The following is an 11,007-nucleotide window of genomic DNA, read 5'->3' as shown; positions in this document are numbered from 1 at the left end:
GCAAATACAGATATTTTCTCCCTCAGTTCCCAAAAGGCGGCAGCACAGTGCACCAGCTACAGTGCTTTTAATCATCTGGCGGCTACTGGTGTCACTGTCTCCATTTGCAATGTCTTTTTAACGTTTTTAAGACAGGATCTCACTATGTAGCTCAGCCTGGCTATGAACTCACAGTGATCTTCCTGCCTCAGCCTCCCAAGAACTGATTAATGTCTTTGTAGTAATTTAAGGAATAAATTACATGGTCATGTATAGTTTAGCTCTTGCATTACTGTTGTTATTATTGGGCAAAATCTGTGTCTTATTTTTCTGTTATAGTGGTTCATCCATTATAGAGCTTTTTGGTGATATAAATCAAAAAGACAATGAGATGAGCAGATCTCTGTGGAATAAATGAATTACCATTGGGAAAATGTACGTAACACCTACCGTTTTCCAAGAGTAACACAATTTAATAACCACTGTGCTTTTAAAATCTTGTTTTGGACGGGCATGGTGGCGCACACCTGTAATCCCAGCACTTGGGAGGCTGAGGCAGGAGGATTGCTGTGAGTTCAAGGCCAGCCTGGGCTACAAAGTGAGCTCAAGGCCAGCCTGAACTGCATAGTGAGACCCTGTCTCAAAAAAAAAAAAAAGATAAAATCTTGTTTTGTTTTGAGACAGGGTCTCCTTGCATAGTACAGGCTGGCCTTGAGCTCACTATATAGCCCAGACTGGTCTCAAACCCATGGTGTTCCTCCTGTCTCAGCCTCCCAAGTACTGGGATTACAGATGTGCGCCACTGCACCTGGTTTCACATCATATTTATTTATTTTTGTCTTTTTGAGACAAGGTCTTGTTATGCAGTTCAGGTTGGCCTTGAGCTCACTTTGTAACTCAGGCTGGCCTCGAACTTGAAAGGATCCTCCTGCCTCAGCCTCCCAAGTGCTGGGATTACAGACATGCACCACCACACCTGGCTTTCACATCCTGTTTATTTTTATTTTATTTTATTTTATTTTTGGGGGGGGTTTTGGGTTTTTTTCCAGTACCAGGAATCGAACTCATGACCTCGCCCTTGCCAGGCAGGCGCTGTGCTGCTGAGCTAAATCCCCAGCCCCACATCCTGTTTAAATAAACATAAACTTGACCCAGGTTCTGTTTGGAATGCTTCTCGTCATTTTAAGTATGGGCTCAGAGTTTCTGCAGAGCCTGGGAAAAGACAGATTAAAAATTCAAAGAAGTTTATTCAAACCTAACATGTACATAACTCCCTGGAATAAAAGAGTGGAGGTTTTGTTTTGCATTGTGTCGATTTTGGTTTTTTGGGGTTGGGTTTTTCCTTGTTTTTTTTTGTTTTGTTTTGTTTTTTACCTTTTATCAAAACTTTATTTATGAGAAGTAAGACTGCTTAGAAACGGAGGCACGCATGAGAGAGAGCGGAGAGACGGAAGAAGGGAGGAGGAAGGGAGGAGGAAGGCGCTAACGAGGAACAGGCTTCCATCCTTACTTGGAAACCGAGGAACCGAAGGTGTAGGATGCACCACACACAAAACAGAAGGGGGCCGGAGATATAGCTCAGTGGTGTAAGCGCCTGCCTGGCAAGTGTGAGGTCATGAGTTCGATTCCTGGTACCAAAACAAAACAAAAAAAAAAACAGAAGAAATTGCAGCACGAAGCCGGAAGTATTTACACAGCAAGCGCTCTGGCAGATGATGACACCACAGGCCCTGCTGCTCTGAAGATGTTGGTGCGACTTCCAACCCCTGCTTTTCGCTTCCCTGTAGAAGTGCCTCGCAGAGATGAAGTCTGCACCTGTCCCCATACTGTGGAGGAATCTAGGTTCACGTGAGGTTCTGCCACCTCTGAGGAAAACTGCTATTTGTCCTACAGATGAAGTCTAACCCCAAAGCTGGTAGATTCCAAGTGACATCAGCCCTTTGTTACCCACAGCAAAAGCTGACCGAATGCAGGGACTGTGTCTTTATTCTTGTGGCCCTGGGCCCAGCGCAGTGCCCTGTCTGTCCGGAGAGCACAGATGAGGAGTCCGGGATCAAGGAACAAATGACCCACAGTGACTTGGGGCCCTTCATACAACACTTCCTAGACATGTACAAATAGAGGAAAATATGCTTACGTTTGTAAGCATTTTTTTTTTTTGTCTTTTTGAGACAGGGTTTTGCTGGGCATGGTGGTGCATGTCTGTGATCCCAGCACTTGGGAGGCTGAGCAGGAGCATTGCTGTGAGTTTGAGTTCGAGGCCAGCTTGGTCTACAAAGTGAGCCTGAGGCCGGCCTGGATTACATAGCGAGACCCTGTCCCAAAAAGACAAAAAAAAAAAAAAAGAGAGAGACAAGGTTTCACTATTATGATCACACTGGCCTTGAACTCACTTTGTAGCCCCGGCTAGTCTCAAACTTGCAGTGATCCTCCTGCCTCAGCCTCCCAAGTGCAGAGATTATACAGGAGTGTGCCACCACATCCGGCTATTTGTGAGCATTTTAAAGCACTGAGATATTATTTATACAAGTGAAAGTATAAATCTGAAGTGTATAACTTAATAAACTTTTTTGTTTTGCTCTGTTTTTTGAGATGGGGTGTTGCTCTGTAGTCCAGGTTGGCCTCAAACTCAAGATGATCCTCTTGCCTCAGCCTCTCAAGTGTTGGGATTACAGTCATGTAATCGTCACACCTGGCTGAACAGACTACAATCGGCATCTGTTCTTCTGGTAATGAATTTTTGGAAGGCTTCTAGTTTAGGGTATCATAAATAAAGCTGCTGAAACATTCCTTTTCATATCTTTTTAATTTTTTTTTTGTTGTTGTTGTTTTGAGACAGGGTCTTAATATATAGTTCAGAGTGGCCTTGAATTCACTGTGTAGCCCAGGCTGACCTCAAATTCGTGGGGATCCTCCAGCCTCAGCCTCCTGAGTGCTGGGATTATAGGTATTTCCCAGCATACCTTCTCTTCTCTTCTCCTCTCCTCTCCTCTCCTCCTTTCTCTTCTCTTCTCTTTTTGGTTTTCTGAGATGAGGTCTCACTGTATAATTCAGAGGTTGACCTTGCACTCACTACATGGCCCAGGCTGGCCCTGAACTTGAGGCAATCCTCCTGCCTCAGCCTCACAGGGATCTGTTGTTACAGGTATGTGCCACCATACCCGGCCACATTCCTTTCTTACTGCTGCCTTGATTGCTGCCCGTGAGGGACACCCACGCCCACTTCTACTGGGTGTGTTTGCTGGTGTGGAGCCGCCTCCCCATGGGGACTGCGGCGGCTGGATGCTAGCAGGACAGCCAAGTCACTTTCCAGAGTGTTCGAGCCGGTGACATAGGGGGCCCACATGCCGGGTCCTCAGCCAGTGTGGGAGGCACTGTGGTGTGTACGCATGTGACACTTCAGCCTCTCTTGTAGGTGCCGATGTAAATGAGGTTGCAAGGTTTGTCCTAGCTCATGGGAAGAATTAGTCATCTTCTGTGGCAATGCCTGGCCCCCGGGGACCCTTTACTCCCACAGCTGACGCCCAGGGCTCACACCTGCTCGGCACACCTACACCTTGGCCTGCACTTGCCCTGGGGCAGTAGGACACACACACACACACACACACACACACACACACACACACACACACACACGCACTCTGAGTGTTGGAGGCCCAGGCTGGCTGTCACAGGGTAAGAAAGCCCTGTCCCCTGGCCTGGAGGTCAACAAACTCAGGGTCGCAATTTGTCCTTCAGTGTTCCCCATGGCTGGGTTGGCTGACACAGGGCCACCAAGGGTGCCGCTCTGCCCCCTGGTTCTCCTGTGCCCTCACCCTCGGCCAGGCTCTCTGGCCACTGCCCTCCCCGCCCTCTAGCGCGTGTGCCAGCCCCGGCATCCCTACCCCAGCACCGCTGGGCCCTCCCGCTCCGCGCTCTGCTGACAAAGGCATCTCCTCTCCCGCTCCGCTTGTGAGGCTCCACCGGGCAGGTGTGCAGGTCTCCTCGAGCCATTCCGGTCCCAGTACTAGGAGCAACACAGCAGTTTCAGGCTTCCAGGCAGGGCATGGGGTGAAGGGAGCGCCCTTTGACCTTCCTCATGACCTCAGGGCCCCCCAAAACACGTACGCACACAGTGGCCGGTCTTCCAGACAGGAGAGACTCTGTCCCATCACAGCCCCTTCCTGGGGCACTGTCACTGCTCCTCTGCAGTCCCCACCCCTCCCTGGCCTCCCCATTTGTCCAGCTGAGGACCCAGCTGGGGGACACTGCCCCCATGTGCCTGGCCGTGTCTTCCTTTACAAATTCTGTCCCAGCTGGGCATGGTGGCTCACGCCTGTAATCCCAGCACTGGGGAGGCTGAGGCAGGAGAATCACTGCAAGTTTGAGGCCAGCCTGGGCTACACAGTGACACCCTGTCACCAAAAAAGAAAAGTCTCCCAACAGGACCACTGCAACCAGACCACACACACTCCTGAGCAGCTGGCCATATCCTGTTGATGTTCTGATGACAACATCTCCTGGCACCTTCTCCCCTCTGTGGCGGGCGACAATATCCGTGCCCCTGTGCCTGGCACCTGTACATGTGACAATCTGCCCAGGACTTCCCAGGGTGGCACATACCACCCGTTCTTACCTGTGATTCTAGGCTCATCTCGGCCATGCCCGGTCACAGGCAGATAGTGCCAGTGCCTGGGCTGCTCTGACTAACCACCGGGCCTGGTCTAGGATGCCAAGCAGTTGCAGCTGATGAGTCTGTCTGTCTCTCTGTCTGTCTCCTTTCCCCATAGCTAACCTGGGTTTCTTTGCAGGATTCTCAGGGTTCTTATACAACAACTGGCTTTCCCCAGTTCTCCAAGAGACAGGAAATGAGCTGTTTGCCATGATACACACCTCTAATCCTAGCACTCTGGAGGCTGAGGCAGGAGTATTGCCCAGAGTTCTAGGCCAGCATGGGCTACTTAGTGAGACAGTCAGAGCCTGGCCCTTTGTCCCATCCCTGACATGCTGTGGGCGAGACACTGTCACAGACCCTGCAGAGGCTGTGAAGGAGGGGACCAGACGAAGACCGAGGGAAGAAGGACTCAGAGTCCTCAGCTATGCTGTGGCCCTGCCCTCCACGATGAAAGCCTTCTCCCCGTGACCTAATCTGCTGCGACACTTCAGGGTGCAGCCCCAGCAACCCTGGAGACTGTCACTGTAGGCAGGAAGAAGCCCATCATGCAACAGAATTCAAGAAAAACTGATGAATGCCAGGCGTAGTGTCACACACTTCTAATCCTAGCACTCTGGGAGGCTGAGGCAGGAAGGTCAGGAGTTTGAGCACAATCTGGTGAGTTTAGCAATTTAGTGAGACTCTGTCTCAAAATAAAAAAAGAAAAAGGGCTGGGGATGCAGTTCAGTGTGAAGGCCCTGGGTTCAATCCACAAAAACAAAAAGAAAAAAAAGAAACGGAAACACTTGTGAAGGCAGAACCTCAGAGACCTAGAAACCAGCAGTGGCGCAGGGTCCAGCTGCGCTGCCTTACGGGTCCAGCCAGGGAACAGTACAGGTGAGAAAGCTGGCCAAAGCTCCGCACGGTCACGGCAGCAGCCATGGGGTGAAGATGGCACCCAGGGCTGCGGTGACAGTGTTGTCCTCGTAGAGAGGCAGAGGAGGCTGGGCAGACCAGAGGAGAAGGGGCACCAGAGCCTGTGGAGGAGGAGGTAGCAAGCACTAGAGACCACCGAATTGGGAGCAAAGCGGAGTCCAGTGATATCTGCTTTTTCATTACTTATTTATTTAGAGTCAGGGTCTCACTATGCAGTCCAGGCTGGCTTTGAATTCACCATAGAACCGTGGCTGGTCTTTTTTCTTTCTTTCTTTCTTTCTTTTTTTCTTATTCCGGTATCAGGAATTGAACTCACTACCTTGCTCTTGCCAGGCAGGTGCTGTGCCGCTGAGCTAAATCCCCAGCCCCCATGGCTGATCTTGAACTCGAAGGGCTCCTCCTGCCTCAGCCTTCTGAATGCTGGGATTACAGGTGTGGGCCACCATGCCTGGCTCAAATCCTGCACTTTTAAGGAAAAAAAAACCTAGGAAATAGTAAAAAGAATTTAGACTTTCCTGGGATTTACATGCAGGTGTAGAATAAATTACCTATGTAAGATAACTAGTAAGTATTAAACATTTGCTTGGGAAATAAAGCTCTCCATCCCTCCCTCTCTCCCTCTCTCTCCAGCATCGTCTAGATCGGGGCCCCTCAGAATATTAATACAGAATATAGCACTCATTTGGCTGCATAAAGCATCACTGGCCTAACCCAGAGACGGTATCTTTCCCTCACTCTACAGAGTCTGAAACCACTGTGGCAGGCCTTGTCTCGGCAGTTGTTGGTCACCCCTGAGGGCTTTAGCCTCTGGGCTTTAGCATCCCAACCATATCCTCAATGTCACAAGGTGGCTGCCACATCGCCAGGCTCTAGCTGAGCAGGACCCCAAACATGATTAATTGGATGAAACAATATTACATTGCATCACTCACTGGAAGGGGACTGCGGGGCGCTGAGTCAATTAGTTTGCCAGGAAAAATTGGAGTTCTTTTGTTAAGGCTAGAGTGGAGAGTGTATGTTTATTTTTATTTTTGTTTTTTGTTTTTCTTCCGGGACCAGGAATCGAACTCACAACCTTGCGCTTGCCAGGCAGGCGCTGTGCCGCTGAGCTAAATCCCCAGCCCCTATTTTTATTTTTATTTTTTTTTGTCTTTTTGAGACAGTGTCTCACTAGGCAGTTCAGGCTGGCCTTGAGCTCACTTTGTAGCCCAGGCTGGTCTTGAACTCACAACCATCCTCCTGCCTCAGCCTCCCAAGCGCTGGGATTACAGGTGTGCGCCACCGCACCCAGTTGGAGTGTATGCTTAATGGACAGAAAACTACCCTCCACTTGTGTCAGCCACTTGTCTATGAGTAGCACATTGCCCAGTGTTGGGTAGGTTGTCGGTACGCACATTTGTGGGGTGGTGACCTTTGAGGACTGGGAAGTCAGAACTGAAAATCACCTCCTCTAGCTGGATGCAGTGGCTTATGCCTCTAATCCCAGCATTTGGGAGGCTGAGGCAGGAGGATTGCCATGAGTTCAAGGCCAGCCTGGACCATAGAGTGAAACACTGTCTCAAAAGACCAAAACAAACAAACATAAAACTCCCCAAAATGGGGCTGGAGATCAAGCTCAGTGGCACTAGTGCCTGCATGGCAAGTGCAAGGTCCTGAGTTTGATTCCCTGCATCAAAAAACGCCCCCCCAAAAATCAGAAACAAAAGAGGAAGCACAAAAAGAAGAGAGAGCCGGACGTGGTGGCGCATGGTGGTGCATGCCTGTGATCTCAGCACTCGAGAGGATCATTGTGAGTTTAAGACCAGCCTGGGCTACAAAGTGAGTTCAAGGCCAGCCTGAACTGCATAGCAAGACTGTCTCAAAAAGACAAAAAAAAAAAAAAAAGAGAGGGGGAGAGAAAAGGGAGAGGGGAAAAGGGGAAGAGGCAGTCCAGGCTGCCTTCCTGCAGCTACTGCAACAAATTATACTGACTTGGTGGCTCAAGTTGCATGAACCCAGAGTTTCTCCGGTTCTGGAGGAGAGGAATCAACATGCGCTCAAGTGGGGTGAACCCAGGCAGGGATGGAGCTACACCCCTTCCTGAAGATCTGGGCAGCTGTGTTGCCTCTTGTTGGTCACGTGACCTCCTTCTCTGTCTGTTTGATCTCCTGTTTCTGTCTGTCTGTCTGTGTCTCTTTCTCTGAGACAGGGTCGCACTGTGCAGTTTAGACTGGCCTTGAACTCACTATGTAGCCAAGGCTGACTTCAAAATTGCAGCAATCTTCCTCCCTCAGCCTCCTGAGTTCTGAGATCGCAAGTATATGTCACTATGCCCAGCTCTGTCTTATAAGGACATTTATAACTGCACCTAAGGATTTCCCAGAGAATCCAAGATCATCTCATCTCAGAATCCTTATCTCAGTTTCACCTGCAAAGAGCCTTAGTGTTCCAGATAGGGTCACATGATGTCCACGAATTGGATGTGGGCATCTTCCTGAGGGGCAGGGAAAGAGCGAATTTTTCTTCCTACAGAGGGAGCAGGGGCAGGAGGCAAAGTGTAGACACTGAGTGTTGCCTTCTCCACTGGCCAGCTGCCTTTAGAACAGTGTTGCCGGGCTGAGGGTGTAGTTGAGGAGTAGAGCAATTGCATAAGACAGCATTGACCCAAGTCGTCTCTCTACAGGGTTTCCACGCAACTTTCTCTCTGTGGATGCCCCCCTCCACCCCCCTCTGTCACACGGCAGCCTCATGAATGTGCCACTCACAAACAACAATGACAGCAGGGGTGTGATAGGCTGAGGTCTCAGCCACTTTGCCCAACCTGGGTAAAGCCAGGTTCCCAGAGTCACTCCAGACAGCGCCTGAGCTCAGAAGGTAACTGCCAGCTCCGCCACTGTCACAAGAGACTGAAGCAGCTTTTAAGCAGAGGATGGTTTTGGCTCACGGATTCAGAGGTTTCAGCTCATGGCTGAAGCCGGGCATGGTAGCACCCGCCTGTCTTCCCAGCACCTGGGAGGCTGGAGCAGGAGCCTTGCTGGGTTCGAGGCCAGCCTGGGCTTCATAGCCCTTGAACTTACTATGTAGCCCAGGCTGGTCTTGAACTCAGTGATTCGCTTTGCCTCAGCCACCCTGGTGCTGGAATGACAGGTGTGCACCACCACACCCAGCTGAGAGAGAGGTTTGGTTTTGATAATTATCCTTTTTTTGGTACCAGAAATCAAACTTAGGAACTTGTGCGAGCCAGGCAGGTGCTTGTGCGGCTGGGCTATATCCCCGGAGAGAGGTTTGTTGAAGGCACCTCTCTGTCTTTCAAGGAAGTTAAATTCATGAGTGGAGGACAGAGGTGTAGACAGAGGTTCATGGGGACTGAGAACGGAGAGAAACAGAGGCTCAGGATCCAGAGAACAGTGAGGGCCTTCCCTGGACACCTGACCTAGAGGGGAGGGGCCTGAGAAGGGGCTTTGGTGACAAAGCCACCCACATGGGATGTGCCCTGAGAGTTGGATGAAGAAAACTAGCTGTCGTTATCCACATACCTGAGTTCACATACACGGAGCCTATCAAATCAGCAGTTCTCACAGTGACAGTCCACTCCCAGCTATCCAGCTACATTTCTACTTAAAGTGCCCGGATGATGGAGATTTGTGTTCCATGAATATCAGCCATCCATGGCGCTCTACACTGTCTTGGGAAGGTCAGCTGAGATGTCGCTGTGGCCTGTGGCCTTTGGAGAAGCAGCTGTGGTTCTTTAGGAAGGGACACTGACGGAACAGAAGAGAGCATGTGTCTCTTTCATGGATGTTTAGCAAGGAAGGACTCGTGGTATGTATTAGCAGGGCTATAGAACAGAAGCAATGGAAGACAGGTATATAATTTCCCAAACCTTTGTGAGGTAGCTGATAATATCAGAGGTGGAGAGTCAGTGGCTGCGCATACTAGAGAGCTGCGGGAATCCTGTAGCTGCTCAGTCCAGGAAGATGGAAGCCACAGAACATGAGGGATCAAGGATGCAGGACCGTCCCAGGTGAAGGCCTGGAAGCTCGCTGTAGAGTCATTTCCCCAGTGCATGTCTCCTGGGAGGCTGAAGAAACTGGGGACAGTGTCCAAAAATTACACAAAGACTGGAGTGCTTCCAAAATGGCCACACTGCCTTCTTTTTCCTTTTTATTCCTTCCAGGGTACAAGGCTATTGGTGGGTGCCACCCACATCCGGGGTAGGGCTTCCCCCAGTTGACTGCTTGCATGTCAATCACCCACCTAGGGGCTTGGCTAGCCTGCTGCATGGGTCTTAGTCCACTCCTGTTGATACAACATGATTAGCGGTCACATGGCAACAAGCCAGAAACTACAGTTCCAGCTGTGGAGAGAGGTAGGGACAGGGGGACAGGGAGGCGGGGAGAGGAGAAGAGGATCTGTCTGATGTCTTCAGGCAAGGCTAGGTCCAGCATCCCAAGGACTCGGTTTTACCCTCTCCGTCCCTTGGCCTTGCTGTCCTCTCTTGGGCCCTACTCAAGGAGCTTCTGGCAGCAGAAGTGCCCACCTGCCCAAGGTGGTCACATCCTCTCCTGGACCTGGGGAAAGGAGTGGCAGCCTCAGTTTGGGTCCCTTCCTGCTTGAAGCCATCAGTGGGGGCACGGACAGCGGGGGCCTGGACAGCGGCTCTCAGTAGCAGGTTGAGCAGGAGTCACTGGTCTAGAACTGCAAGCTGAGGATGGGAGGAGCAGGGTCCAGTGAGGGGACACCACAGATGCCGGACTGCAAGCAAGCAGTGGGCATCTCAGCAGGGGGATTCCAGGCACAGCTCCTCTCCTGCCCTTCTGGACATAGGAGTCCTAGACAAATCTCTATGAGCTCGCCTTGGGCCAAGGGGACCCCACAAGACCCAGGCCCGGTTGGGGGTGGTGTCGGTAGACAAGGGCTGGTTCCTGTGGAGCTCATGATGTTGGGGCACTTTGCTCATGTACATTTTTGAATGAGTTTGTCAGGTCCCACAGAAAGACATCTTTCCAGGTTTGTTTTTTGTTTTGAGACAGGGTCTCACTGTGTAGCTCAGACTGGTCTTAAAACTCACTATATAGCCCAGGCTGGCCTCGTACTCACGGTGATCCTCCAGCCTCAGCCTCCCAAGAACTAGGATTAGTTCATGGTGCACCACCATGTCCAGCTCAAATTTTGTTTTGTTTTATTTTGTTTGTTTGTTTGAAACAGGGTCTCACTTTGTAGTGCAGGCTAGCCTTGAATTCAATGATCACTCTGCCTCAGCCTCCAGAGTGCTGGAATTATAGGCGTGTGCCACCACACCTGGCTTTTCCAAGTATTTTAAAGAATTAATGGCCGAGTGGGGTGAAGCATGCCTGTAATCCCAGCACTCAGGAGGCTACAGCAGGAGGATCACTGTGAGTTCTAGGCCAGCCTGGGCTACAAACAGTTCAAGGTCAGTCGGAACTGCATAGCAAAACTCTGTCTCAAAAAGACAAAAA

Source organism: Chinchilla lanigera, unplaced genomic scaffold (assembly GCF_000276665.1).
Source record: "Chinchilla lanigera isolate Chin_1 unplaced genomic scaffold, ChiLan1.0 scaffold00014, whole genome shotgun sequence".
Lineage (NCBI taxonomy): Eukaryota > Metazoa > Chordata > Mammalia > Rodentia > Chinchillidae > Chinchilla > Chinchilla lanigera.
The sequence above is the reverse complement of the archived record's forward strand: the minus strand, read 5'-3'. Positions refer to the sequence as shown.